Source organism: Pelobates fuscus, chromosome 2 (assembly GCF_036172605.1).
Source record: "Pelobates fuscus isolate aPelFus1 chromosome 2, aPelFus1.pri, whole genome shotgun sequence".
NCBI lineage: Eukaryota > Metazoa > Chordata > Amphibia > Anura > Pelobatidae > Pelobates > Pelobates fuscus.
In genome coordinates this window covers 251,368,674-251,383,933 of record NC_086318.1, presented here as the reverse complement: position 1 = coordinate 251,383,933, position 15,260 = coordinate 251,368,674, and the positions used below count along the sequence as shown (strand labels likewise).

General features: G+C 42.7%; 1 protein-coding gene across 1 annotated transcript in view; it reads left to right on the top strand.

The window, feature by feature from the left end:
- Positions 1-14,417: 14,417 nt before the first annotated feature.
- The window catches only part of AGPAT4 (1-acylglycerol-3-phosphate O-acyltransferase 4), a 173,650-nt gene continuing 172,807 nt past the window's right edge, over positions 14,418-15,260 (top strand). Inside the window, exon 1 of the mRNA XM_063441221.1 lies at positions 14,418-14,512. The gene's annotated coding sequence lies outside the window, so the exon portion shown is untranslated. The remainder of the gene's footprint in view (positions 14,513-15,260) is intronic.

The window sequence follows — 15,260 nt, the reverse complement described above, 5'->3', positions numbered from 1 at the left end:
TGAAAATAGCCAGCTGGCGAGGAGTGTCAGGGCCCAAGATGGCGGATGCACTTGCTCCTGTAATTCATTGCACGAAGTGGCACCAAGCAGACCTGCAGGGCCTGCACAACCAAATTGTGGCTAATCTTGATCGCTTTTGGGCAACCCTACAGGAACGCTCAAAGCTGCTGGACACAGGATGTTCTACTGGGAAGTGGGAGCGGAGGCATCACAAAGATCGCCCTGTGAAACACCTCATGTGCGATACATCACCCAAAGCTGCACCCATATTTACCTTTGTCCTTCCTGTGCTCAGAGCCACTCTGGGTATGACCCCAATGCAACAGACCACATAAGTGGAGGGCTACAAGACGCAAGCGACAACATACTTCTAAGCATAATGCCTGACACATACTACCAGATTGGAAAAATTTGGCCTCCAAGAGATACCAAGTTTGTGTCAAAGAGGTGCAGGCTCGTCAACCAACCCGGAGCCGGAGAGGTGGCCCATCTCAGTACCGCTGTGCAAACAATTTGCATAGACTGCATACACTCCTGCAACTTTTTACCATGTTTGGTGTTGGTTAACTACCATTTAACTCTTCTGCCAGTATAGGCCAGCTCTCCGGACCTTTTTGGACCCAACACACAGACCTCCTCATCTGCTGCCTACCATTGAGGGCTTCAGACAGCATTTAAGCTAGCTTACAATTGTTTTGATCTATCCTCTTTTTTTTCTCTCATTTTCTATCTAATGATGGTCAGCTTGTTACAAACCTACAAAATGTTTTGTATTCGCATATATATCTATTGCAATTGTTTCCATGTCATTTAGTCTATGTATTTGATAATGCATCGCTTGTGACTTTAAATAACACGGCAATAAAAAAATATTGACTAAAAAAAATACTGCTTTGATAAGCTAAAGTTGTTTTGGTGACCATGTTGTCCCTTTAACCCCTTAGTGACCAGACCGCTTTTCAATTTTCTTACTGTTAAGGACCAGGGCTGTTTTTACATTTCTGCTGTGTTTGTGTTTAGCTGTAATTTTCCTTTTACTCATTTACTGTACTCACACATATTCTATTATTTCTCACCATTAAATTGTCTTTCTAAAGATACCATTATTTTCATCATATCATATAATTTACTATAAAAAAATTATAAAATAAGATGAAACAATTTTAAAAAACACACTTTTCTAACTTTGAAAATCGGTTACGTATCTACAACTGCCAAAAAACACCCATTCTAAATAGTTTCAAAATTTTGTCCTGAGTTTGTATAAACCATTGTTAACATGTTATTTGCTTTTTTTGTGTGTGCAAGTTTTAGGGCTATCAGTACAAGTAGGACATTGCTGTTTAAAAATACATATTTTTTAAATTTATCAATAGTGACATTGTAACACTGTTATCTGTCATATATATCTGAATCACACCTCACATGTACATAAGTAGACAACCCAGAGTATTCATATGGGGTGTGTCCAGTCTTTTTTAGTAGCCACTTAGTCACAAACACTGGCCAAATTTAGCATTTATATTTGTTTGTCTGTTAAAAATGCAAAAACTTATTATCAACGCTAACTTTGCCCATTGTTTGCGACTAAGTGACTAAGTGGCTACTAAAAGACTGAACATACCCCATTTGCAATACCTTGGGTTGTCTTCTCTTGCAAATGGTATGCCATCATGGGGGTAATTCTCATTCCTGGGCTACCATATGCATATGATATTTTAAGTAAAATTGACGTTGTTTGCATTTTTTACAAACGAACAGCACTTTTATGGACTATATTATTGTTGAAATATGTTTTACTGTTTTAAAACACTAATATTTGTGTTTAGTGAAGTCTCCCGAGAATAACAGTACCCCCCATGTACAGATTTTATGGTGTTTTGGAAAGTTAGAGAGTCACATATAAGGCTTGCATTTCATTTTTTTGACATTGAAATTTACCAGATGTTGCCTTTGAGAGCGCATGGCAGCCCAGGAATGAGAATAACCCCCATGATGGCATACCATTTGCAAAAGTAGACAACCCGAGGTATTGCAAGTGGGGTATGTTCAGTCTTTTAGTAGCCACTTAGTCACAAACACTGGCCAAATATTAGTTTTTTGCTTTTTTCACACAAAACAAATATGAACGCTAACTTTGGCCAGTCTTTGTGACTAAGTGGCTACTAAAAAACACTAAACATACCCCGCTTTCAATACTTTGGCTTGTGTATGTTTTGAAATGGTATGCCATTATGGGGGTAATTCTCATTCCTGGGCTACCACACCGTCTTAAAGGTAACATTACTAATCTGGCAAATTTCAATTTGAAAATGGAACATTCTATATTTGACCCTGTAACTTTCCAAAACACCATAAAACCTGTTAATAGGGGATACTTTTGTACTCGTGAGACATCACGGATTACAAATATGTACATTTTTTTGCAGTAAAACAGTATTATGACATTTACAGCTAAAATGTGAGGCGGAACTACAATTTTTTTTTAAAAAATTACAATTTCTCACAGTTTTTTTTATTTTATTCATAATAAATTATGTTTCATATATAAATATTTGATATGAAATGAAAGCCCTGTTTCTCCTGAACAAAATTATATATAATAAGTGTGGGTGCATTTAATATGAAAGAGGTGAATTACGGTTGAACAGACATATAGCGAAAATTCCAGTTTTTGTTTACGTTTTGTTTTGATCAGAACGTGTACTATTGATTCCGTCCTGAAGGGGTTAAGCTGAAGTGGTTCTGGGGACTATAGTGTCCCTTTAATGTGAGGTAAATTAAAGATTAGTGTCACTAATAATATACTAGATTGCCTACTTACAACCAGATGAGGATAGTGATGGGCTCTGGCTGCAGTTTGGCTCCACTGGTCTGGTGTAGAACAGGATTTATGGAGGCTGTTTGTAACTGTGGTCACAACATTCAATGTTCTGGGAGAACAGGAAGCAGCTCCATTTTGTGGGGCCCCTTACACAGCTCAAGATCTGGGCCCCAGGGCCTGACGGTGAGTATGCCCATAATGCCCATCCATAAGTCCACCTATATATTCCACCCATGAGTTCGCTCACAGGGAGTGGAGCATGTAGGGGATGTGTTATGTGTTATTGTAGAGGATCTAATGTGTGTGCTTATGGAATGTAGTGTATAGGGATACCAGTTTGTGTAGGTGATGCAGTGTGTTTGTGTGTAGTGGAAGCAGTGTGTGTTCCATGAGTTCCTATATGGCGCCCTAGACGGCTGACTAGTTTGCCTTATAGGAAGCGCCGGCCCTGCATTAAAGGGACACTATAGTCCCCAGAACCACTACAGTTTAATGAAGTGGTTCTGGTGCCTATAGCCTGTCCCTGCAGGCTTTTTAATGTAAACACTCACTGTGTGCAGCACTGGCGTTAGTTCATATGGCAGATCATATGGGTGGGGCATTGTGATGTCATATGGTGTTTTCGTAAGTTATGGGGTTAAATATAGCGCTTGCCAATTAGATTTTCTAGACTGTCTGCCTGGGTTGTCAGGCAGGTCCCTTAAATTATAATTAATAATATATATTTGTAGTCGGGGATATTAAGCCGTATCTGGAGTAGTAGTTGATGATTGCTAGTCGGTTGTGGTGTGCCTGAACCGACGACCGGGTAGGCCTGAAATAATGAGGGCCCACCTAAATAGTATTTGCTAAGGGGTGTTGGTGGGTGGGGAGTCTGGGACAATCTCGGCCCTGATTAGGGGTAGGTCTGTGTATAAATAGGCTGGTTAACCCCTCCCACAACTACAGGCTCCGCCTTAACATTTGTAGTCTGGGATATTAAGCCGTATCTGGAGTAGTAGTTGATGATTGCTAGTCGGTTGTGGTGTGCCTGAACCGACGACCGGGTAGGCCTGAAATAATGAGGGCAAAAAGGTTTTAAACAGAACACTTTGCTTTATACATTCACATGAGCAATTCCTTAAACGCTTTCCTAAGTTCTTTCTCTGGTTGTGGAATGTATTCACCGTAAGCTGCTGATTTCCACCTACCTAGTTTTTTAATGATGTGTACGGGTACGTTATTGCTGGAAGCGGCTGAAGCGGCGCCGATCCTAAATGAGTGTCCTGAGATGGACACGTGATCATGACCTAGTCTGACCGATAAGGCCCTTACGTAATATATGAATTTTGCAGTCGTTAGGGGTTTATCGGAAATTGTGAGTAGGGGTGAGTAGCTTTGTTTGTCTCTGAGGGAAAGGCAGAAAGTATCCAGGAGTGTCACTGGACACCACTTATTATGGGTCGGGAAGTACTGGATCTCTGTAGGAGGTCCCAACTGATTTGTTTTGGAGTGTCTTAGAAGCAGTATGTAGTGGTCACCCACTTTTTTCGCAGATCCCTTATTCTGATGTAACTCGTGTTTACAGACAGACTATGTACTGTGAACTCATTGGGCCTTAAGAAGCCGTAGAATGCTATGTACATTGCCGTTTTGAGTACGCAGTTAGTACTAGGTTCAAATGGGCTGGAATCTAACAGATCTGATAGACCCTTGAATTTGTTCCCGTCGATTGGTTGCCTTTTGGCTGTAGGAGGGCCGTCTGTGCGAAGTATACCTTTCAGGACGTTTTTCAGGAGATAGGATGACATGAAAGGTTTGTGGCAGGGAAATAAGGTGAGTAAGTGGTGCTGTAGGCCTGTGAGGTAAAGTTTGATGTTGTTGTGTGCCAGCTTCAGGTGTAGGTGGCAGTGAGCGGTGAAAGCAACTATCGTGTCTATAGAACAGGTGTTTGTGATGTGGTGTTCGGAGGTAAACCTGGAGAAAATAGTGAGTACTCTATCGTAGGACTTTTTGGTGTTGTCTGACAGAGCAGATTTTGCCAACGTTAGTGCGTGTTGTTTCAGCCGTGTCAGTCCATTATCAGGTCCTGAAATGTGGAGGTCGGCTCGGGTTTGATGGCCGCCGTGGGGTGTTGTTCGAAGAAGGCCTGAAAGTTGGAGCGAGAGAGAGCGTCAGCAGCAATGTTTTCCCGACCTGGTATGTGCATGCAAACCAAGTGGAAGTTGTGAGTTGCTGCCAGCCACGTGAGTCTCCTCATGAGTCTCATGATGACTAGGGATGCGGATCTGCCTTTATTTATGATCTCGCATGTAGCTTCGTTGTCGGATAGGCCTTTAACTGCTTTGCCCTCCCACAACGAACCCAAAGTGTGTGCGGCTGCCACTGTAGGGTAAAGTTCGAAAAGCGAGGATGTGGTGTTAAATGCCTGTAATGTTGAGGTTTCGGAAGGCCATGAGTCACGGAACCACTGGTTGTTGTATATGGCCGCGAACCCTGTGTGGGCTGCTGCGTCGGTCCATTTGACTGGGGAATCTACATCGAGTGGGGGTATGAACATAGATCTCCCATTCCAGGAAGCAAGAAATCTGCCCCACATGAGTAAGTCTGCTTTGGCGTTATCATCGATGTGAATGTGAGTATTGTCGTGGGGGACTCCGTTAGGAGGTGTAGCAAGCATGAAATGAATGCCCTACCCTGTGGTATAATTCGGATAGCGAAGTTTAGTGAGCCCAGGAACTTGTTTTTCCTCATGAAGCATGTGATCTCGTTAGATATGCGGTTAACCTTCTCATCTGGTAGACTCGCCACCATAGATGTGGAATCGAGATGAATCCCTAAGAAGGTTAGGGCTGTAGCGGGACCTATCGTCTTTTCCCTTGATAGAGGGACTCCTAGTGTGGAGAAAAGTGCAGCGGTTTTATCTATACTGTGGGGAGTACAGTTAGGTTCCTCTACCGTGAGGAAGTCATCCAGGTAGTGAATTGCTACTGGGCAAGCACACACGTTTAGGAGTAGCCAGCACAGTGTTTCAGCGAACGTGTCGAACAGTTTGGGACTGCTTTTGGCCCCAAACGTCAAACGCATGGCGGAGTAGTACTGGCCCTTCCATTTGACTCCGTGTAAATGCCACAGGGACGGATGTATGGGTAGCAACTTGAAAGCGTTAGTGATATCGGTTTTTCCTAACCAGGCGCCTTTACCTGCTTTCAAGATTGCCCCCATTGCGTTGTCCACTGTGGCATACTGTAGTGAAAATTCACTGGATGGTATTAACGAGTTAATGCTAGGAACCACAGATGAATGAGGCGCTGATAGGTCAATGATCATATGTTTTTTATTGTTAAATTTCCCAGTTGCAATGCCAATTGGGTTAGTTCTGAAACTAGCGTATGGGGGTTGTGTAAATGGGCCTATCATGAACCGATTGTTGATTTCCGCTGTGAGCAGAGCGTCGGTGGTGACAGGGTCTAGTATGACTGATTGCAGGTTCCTGCATTCTAGGGTGCCCCCTGGGGTTGCACTAGCCCTGTGTGGAATCCTACCGTGAACCCTGTGGTGAGGAACTCGACCAAGTGAGGGGAGGGGTGGTTGGAGAGATAATAGGTGAGGTTGCTAACATTAATTTCCGTGAGTCATTGTCTAGGGAAAAGCCTATTAGGCCACATGGTCTTTGCGTGTGCCCTAAAGCAAAGGGAACAGACGTGCAACAAACGACAAGCGCTGAAGCTACAGCCTCCCGCATTGAGTTATTGCATATCTGTGCTTTGCCGAGGAAGACAATGGGTCTGCCTAATTTGTCCTTGATCACCCTGTCTGACTTGGGGGTGGGCTCTGCATGGCTGGTGGAGGGTTGGTTCTGTTCGGAGGGGCACAGATTGGTGGAGTGTGCAGTTGATGTGCAAATGGCACAACGCGGAGGCTTGAGGCTGGCGAAGTGACGGCAGAACAGTTCCGTATCTAGTTGGCTCCAGTCTGAGCAAATGTTAAACTGAATCAGCGCTGCCGCCGCCTTCGCCGAGAATGACCTATGATAATCATAGAAAGAGTAGCCTCCGTACTTGTTGCCTAGGTCCACCAATTTGTGGAGGTAAAGATCCAGCTCCTCTCTGCGTTGAGGGAAGACTGAACAGATGACATCCCTGTATAAGCCAAATGCTATCACAAAATCAAGGATGGCCAGTTTTTTGTTAAGCCTGGGGTCCCTAGCTTTGAGTACAACCGATACCTCCCCATAGCAATAAGCCTTGTTTTCTACCAAGTCTTGGGATGCTATGAGGAGTGATACCAGGTTGACATCTTTACCTTCTAAGATGTCTTTCTTAATAGCCTGGGGCACTAAGTGGGCAGGCGTGATGATGCGTGTAGGTGTAGGTGCTGGGTTGGAATTTGTGCTGTTACCCGGGTTAGGCAAAGCCTGTGGTAGCGTGGAGGGGATAGCAGCTGGGGAGGGGATAGCAGCTTCAAGTTTCTCCAGTCTCTCATTGATGAGGTTAACTGAAGAGAGAAGAGCGGACATTGTGGCCTGAAGTCCAGGTGTGCTTCCGTCGACTGCCTGTGTGCTGGTACCCCGTCGCGGGGTGTCAGGGTTAGCGTTCAGGAGGCGGTATAGTTCTGCTTTGCGGGCCGTGGCCGGGTAGGGTATGCCTCGTCTCCTGAGTTCCTCTGCGATCTTGGGTATGGTCCAGGAGCGAAGGGACGCTGGACTAGCCGTCTCTACATTATCCACTGGGGTACTTGGTCTAGTTGGGCTGGAGATTCTGGCTGGGGTGCTGGGTAGTGAGATATCCTCGGCTATGTCTGAAGCGTGTGACATTCTATAACACGAGTAAGTACATGTGTTAGGGGACATTGATTTGCTTGGGGGATGAATATTATTAGGAAAGTTGAAATACTTTTTTGGGGGGGAGTGAATTTCCTTGAGATGAAGGAGTGATTGGGGCGTTCGTATGTGTCTATGGTGAGTTTGCCCGTGATGCCGTTGGGCGAAGCGATCTTTGTTTATGAGGTCGGATAAGCGTGATGACGTGCGACGTGGGGTGAACTATGGAACGATGTGGAGGTGTCGTGCCTCGGTGGCGAGTGATGGATTTATCCACTGAATGTGGATGTGATTAGGGAACGTGATTGAATGGGCCGTTGTGTTGGCCTTTTTTAACCTGTTGGTCTGTCAGGTGCGTGTCTGACAGGGTGATTACTTAATGGGGGGAATAGATGGGAAAAGAAACAGGATACTTACCTATGGTTTAGCGAGTTTGCGCAATTGCCTTGAATTACGGGACAGAATAAATGTTTCCAGACTGTTATGTCACTTGGGTTGCCTGAGATGGCTTAGAGACCTATTAAGAGGGACAGTTAAAATCTATATAATAAATTTTGCTGTTTTTTTTGTTTGTTTGACGTACGTAAGAGTGCCGTGTGGGAATGTATTACCTGCACGAAACTTGTCCGGTGGGTACGAGTTGCAGTTCGCGGACTATGCGTTGTTCCGGAGAGCCTCATTAATGATTAGAGTGAGTATGCGAGCGTGATATTGATCTTGCATTGACAAGATTCTTCTTTTACTTACCTATGTATTTGTGGTAGTGCGGTACGCAATGATTTGGTATCCTTATGTTAGGGTTTGCCTAAAATACAAGTATTGGGAACTGGTTAAACTTTTTTATTCGTGTCCCTTTAAATACCATTTTATCTCCCTCCCCGGCTCCCTCCCTCCCTCTCCTCCTTCATACTTTGAGTATATGTTTTGTGGGTGAATATAAATATTAATTTTATTTATTTATTTATTTATTGTTCTGGGTTTAGCTGTTGCTGATGGGAGTGATGGTTGGTTTATTATAGCGGAAGAAACTGGGGGGGGGGAGGGTTCGGCGTTCGGCACTTGTGAGTGTGTGCTTGCCGGCCCCTCCACTCCCCAGACTAGTGGATTGTGCAGAAGAAACTGGGGGTGGGGGAGGGGGGACTGGCTTTTGGCGTTTGAGTGTGCTTGCCAGCCCCTCCGTCCCCTTGACAGGTGGATTGTGCAGAAGAACCGGGGGGGGAGGGGGGCTGGCTTTTGGGCTTTTGGTGATTGAGTGGTTTTGCCAGCCCCTCCGCTCCCCCTAACTGTGTGTCCGGCGTTTACGGAGCGACCCGGAAGTAGGCGTGTGCTGGGTACTCACGTGACCCGAAGTAATAGCGGCGTAGAAATGACGGTGGCAACGAGCTGGCGGAAGCCCAGCAACTGCCCGGGTTTACGCTTGGTCCTAGTACGAGACCTGCCTGCGGCTGGCTGACTGCCGGCGGGAAGGGGGACCCTCCGTTCGTCGGGATGGTGCTGCTGCGTGCAATAGGAGTTTCCTTGCTGCTGGACCGGATGCTGCTGGACCGGAACCGGAAGTGGACGCAGTGGAGTCTGGGTCAATCTCGGCCCTGATTAGGGGTAGGTCTGGGTATAAATAGGCCGGTTAACCCCTCCCACAACTACAGGCTCCGCTTTAACATATATACCGTATATACTCGAGTATAAGCCGAGTTTTTCAGCACATTTTTTGTGCTGAAAAACCCCAACTCGGCTTATACTCGAGTCAATAGTCTGTATTATGGCAATTTGCATTGCCATAATACAGACTGGGGGGAGAGGGGGGCTGGCAGAGCTGTAACTTACCTGTCCTGCAGCTCCTGTCAGCTCTCTCCTCCTCCGCGCCGTCCGTTCAGCACCTCGGTCAGCTCCCAGTGTAAGTCTCGCGAGAGCCGCGGCTCTCGCGAGACTTACAGTGTGAGCTGATAGAGGAGCTGCATGGACGGCGCGGAGGAGGAGAGAGCTGACAGGAGCTGCAGGACAGGTAAGTTACAGCTCTGGCAGCCCCCTTTCCCCCCCCTACTGAACTACCAATGCCACTGGACCACCAGGGAAGGAGAGCCCCCCTCCCTGGCCAGCTAGCAAGCAGGGAGGGGGGACGAAAAAAAAAATTATATATATTAATAATAATAAAATAATACAAATAAATAAATAATAATATTACAAATAATAATAAAAATAAATATTAAAATAATTAAAAAAATAATTAAATAAAATAAAATGATAAAAATATTAAAATCGGGGGGCGGGGCCGGGCTGCCAAGCAGAGCGGTCGCAGGACAGCTCAGCTCCTGCAAATGAGGACACTAAAAAGCCCAAAAAATAGAATTGCAGCGCTCACCTCACCCATGACTGCGACCCTCGATGGAAGAGGGCTACTGGAACCGGGGAGAGGCTTACTCCATGAGTTCTAGTCCCCCGGAGGGGAGAACTCTGCAGCAACAAGCGGGAACTTCCCTGGCGGTGAGTGGAGTGGACGGCCGCCGCTCCACTATCCTGCCTGACCGGAGCCCAACAGCATATGCGGACCCGGCCCCGGTCCCCCCCCCTCTGGGCCGGGGGGGTGATCCCGGTCCACGCCTGGACACCGGCACTCTGAGTAGTGGCAGGGCGAACCCAGAAAGGCCGCTTCCAAAATGGCGACGACCGCATGTCCAACGAACCGTTTATGATGACTGCCGGGCGCACCCACCTCTCCTGACTCCTGGAAAATAACTTTTGAAATACTATAGCTTGAGTGCAGGGACATCTTCTATATTGTATATATATATATATATATATATATATATATATATATATATATATATATATATATATATATATGTTGTACCTTGCACACAAGCTAACCTTTCTTAATCAGTCAAAACCGGGTGCATTACCAGGGCCAAATGTCCATAAATCCAAAATAGATGGCTGCACTCACGGAATATTCGTTTAAAATATAGCTTTTATTCCATATCCATAAAATCGACGTTTCAGTCCCTCTTGTGGACTTTCATCATCCTGATGAAAGTCCACAAGAGGGACTGAAACGTCGATTTTATGGATATGGAATAAAAGCTATATTTTAAACGAATATTCCGTGAGTGCAGCCATCTATTTTGGATTTATATATATATATATATATATATATATAATAAACAATACACAAGATCCAGCGCACTCTCCTATCTACTAAACAGCAACTTCAATGTTGACAGATTTTATTCGTTTTTAAAAGGTTTTTTTTAAAAACACCTTATCTAGGCAAAAAATAATGGGGATTTAGTTACATTATATGATCATACATTGCATAAGCCTGCCACAACGTCAATGTACCCCATCTTTGGCAGGTCCTACTCTCACAGTCTAATGTCTGCTCTTATGAGATTAACCCACTTACTTGGGAAAAAAATTCCATCTGAGGCTCTCTGCAGTACAAGGCTAAATAGGGACCTGAGATGAGGCACCTGTGACAGGGAGGGGTGCAAAACCAAGGAGTTGGCTAGACTCCCAAATATATAGATATGGAACATGGGGGGGTGGCTGCACTCACCTGAACATGCTTAAATGGGGTGCTGCTGGGGGCCATATTATACAATAAACAATACACAAGATCCAGCGCACTCTCCTATCTACTAAACAGCAACTTCAATGTTGACAGATTTTATTCGTTTTTAAAATGTATGATCATATAATGTAACTAAATCCCCATTATTTTTTGCCTAGATAAGGTGTTTTTAAAAAAAACCTTTTAAAAACGAATAAAATCTGTCAACATTGAAGTTGCTGTTTAGTAGATAGGAGAGTGCGCTGGATCTTGTGTATTGTTTATTGTATAATATGGCCCCCAGCAGCACCCCATTTAAGCATGTTCAGGTGAGTGCAGCCACCCCCCCATGTTCCATATGTATATATTTGGGAGTCTAGCCAACTCCTTGGTTTTGCACCCCTCCCTGTCACAGGTGCCTCATCTCAGGTCCCTATTTAGCCTTGTACTGCAGAGAGCCTCAGATGGAATTTTTTTCCCAAGTAAGTGGGTTAATCTCATAAGAGCAGACATTAGACTGTGAGAGTAGGACCTGCCAAAGATGGGGTACATTGACGTTGTGGCAGGCTTATGCAATGTATGATCATATAATGTAACTAAATCCCCATTATTTTTTGCCTAGATAAGGTGTTTTTAAAAAAAACCTTTTAAAAACGAATAAAATCTGTCAACATTGAAGTTGCTGTTTAGTAGATAGGAGAGTGCGCTGGATCTTGTGTATTGTTTATTGTATAATATGGCCCCCAGCAGCACCCCATTTAAGCATGTTCAGGTGAGTGCAGCCACCCCCCCATGTTCCATATGTATATATTTGGGAGTCTAGCCAACTCCTTGGTTTTGCACCCCTCCCTGTCACAGGTGCCTCATCTCAGGTCCCTATTTAGCCTTGTACTGCAGAGAGCCTCAGATGGAATTTTTTTCCCAAGTAAGTGGGTTAATCTCATAAGAGCAGACATTAGACTGTGAGAGTAGGACCTGCCAAAGATGGGGTACATTGACGTTGTGGCAGGCTTATGCAATGTATGATCATATAATGTAACTAAATCCCCATTATTTTTTGCCTAGATAAGGTGTTTTTAAAAAAAACCTTTTAAAAACGAATAAAATCTGTCAACATTGAAGTTGCTGTTTAGTAGATAGGAGAGTGCGCTGGATCTTGTGTATTGTTTATTGTATAATATGGCCCCCAGCAGCACCCCATTTAAGCATGTTCAGGTGAGTGCAGCCACCCCCCCATGTTCCATATGTATATATTTGGGAGTCTAGCCAACTCCTTGGTTTTGCACCCCTCCCTGTCACAGGTGCCTCATCTCAGGTCCCTATTTAGCCTTGTACTGCAGAGAGCCTCAGATGGAATTTTTTTCCCAAGTAAGTGGGTTAATCTCATAAGAGCAGACATTAGACTGTGAGAGTAGGACCTGCCAAAGATGGGGTACATTGACGTTGTGGCAGGCTTATGCAATGTATGATCATATAATGTAACTAAATCCCCATTATTTTTTGCCTAGATAAGGTGTTTTTAAAAAAAACCTTTTAAAAACGAATAAAATCTGTCAACATTGAAGTTGCTGTTTAGTAGATAGGAGAGTGCGCTGGATCTTGTGTATTGTTTATTGTATAATATGGCCCCCAGCAGCACCCCATTTAAGCATGTTCAGGTGAGTGCAGCCACCCCCCCATGTTCCATATATATATATATATATATATGTTTTTTTATTTACATTATATTTATATATAATACGTGTGTGTGTGTATGTGTATATATATATATACACACACTTTTATTTCCTATATATGTTTAAAGCATTTTATAATATATTATACATATATAATGCATATATATGATTACATTATAAGTGTATTTTGAGATATATGTGGATATATCTCAAAGTACACTTATAATGAAATAATATATGTATAATATATTATAAAATGCTTATATTATTTTATAATATATTATACATATATAATATATGTATAATATATTTATTTAACATGTTTTTATTTTATTTACTTTTTTAGGAGTCAGGGGGACTGCCTGACAGTTTAGACAGTACTTTCTTTTCGAGAGAGAGAGAGAGAGAGAGAGAGAGAGACCAGTAGAGAGCACTCAGGAGTCTTTCAAGGTAAATTTCATCTGTTGCTTTATTGAGCAATTACAAATTCACACAACGTTACAGTTCTGACTGGAACGTTGTGCGAATTTGTAATTGCTCAATAAAGCAACAGATGAAATTTACCTTGAAAGACTCCTGAGTGCTCTCTACTGGTATCGTATACAATTTGGTTGGAGACAGCACCGGAGCATTAAAAGACCGGGAGCATTGAGTGCTGGGACCTGGGACGTATATAAATAAGGCTACAATACCTTGCACTCAAGCTGCAAAAAATATTCTTAGTCGGGTGCACTACCAGGGCTCCAAAATAGATAGCAGAAAGTAGATGGCTGCACTCACGGTCTTCCAAATAAAAATTAACTTTTATTATAACTTTTTAAAATAAGGATCAACATTTCGGTCCTCTCCAAGGACTTTCATCAGGATCCTGATGAAAGTCCTTGGAGAGGACTGAAACGTTGATCCTGATTTTAAAATGTTATAATAAAAGTAAATTTTTATTTGGAAGACCGTGAGTGCAGCCATCTACTTTCTTATATATATATATATATATATATATATATATATATATATATATATATATATATATATATATATATATATATATATATATATATATATATATATATATATTTTGCCTTCCCAAAAGACATTCTACATTGGCAAAAAAAAAAGCAACAAATAGATAAACGGTTATTAATATGCTTGTATAAAAGCAAAAGAGACCGTTTCTTTAAATATTATCATAAATTGTTTTGGTGCTGTATATATTTTATTGCATTTACTAGAAATAGCTGTAATCAGGAAAAATGTATATTAAATGATTTTTAAAAAAAATCTGTGTAAAATGTAATCACAGTGCAAAGCATTACCTCTCCAGGCACACAAAGGAAATTAAATAAAACTAAATTAAGAACAAGCAGAACAAAACATTGCATTGAAGGTTGAAATGGTTATTGGTGTAGAATTACATATGTTTACTCTACTGAGTCATGAAGCCACTGAAATATTCAGCTTAAACTATGAAATGTAGCTTTAAAAGGAAGTGACATGAGGTGCTGAGAGTCGTCAGATGAGGACCATTCTTGCTTTTTTAATACCACCCCATGGGCGGGTCTGCCTTTCTCCCTAGCTTGGTTTAGACCGCAAACTAGTGAATATATTACGGTCTCTTTCTGTCTCTGCTTCCTTAAGTGCACATGTCCAGCTCTGGTTGACACGAGGTATGTTGTGCTGTTGATGCTCCTTTTAAAACCGATCAAAGCCAAATAGTGTTACCTTTATATGTTCTTACAGCTGCCCCCCATCTGTTGAGTTATCAGTTGATGATCGTGTATTGAGGAAGGAGGGTGTGTAAATCGTGTTTAGACTCTGTAGTGCATTGAGCTTTGATTCATTACGTGCAACAGTGTACATGATCTGTGCGCCTTTTTACACAACTAATTGGAGGGAATATGTGACATTACTGTAAAAAACAAACAAACTATTTTGTGGTCATCCCTTGAACACCTCATTGTTTATTTTTATTGAAGAACCTTTTTTAGTATTATAAAGGAGAACTTGCAATAAACTGCAAGTTGCACAAACTACTATTTTTCTACTTTGTCTTTTTTATTGTCTTTTTCCACTGATCTCTATTGCCTTGTGGGTGTTAGGGGTGTTGTAGACAAGCCATGGGTAGTATTTATTTTGTGGAATACGCTCTTACTTATTTACCAATAACAAGAATTATTTGTGGTCTTCATTCTCTAATGTTTTGATACAAGGCAGCAGGCGAGGCCCTCTTTCTACCTTCAGCATCATGCTTTCTTTCACATCGTTACCATAGTAACAAAAAATAGAATTGGTATCAAGCTCTAGACATTAAGGACAATAAGAGAGAGTGTATATATGATGCTTGGTATATCTGTCCGAGCCAGGTGTGATGATACCATCATGGTATTGGCATATATACACTGATTTCTTTCTGAC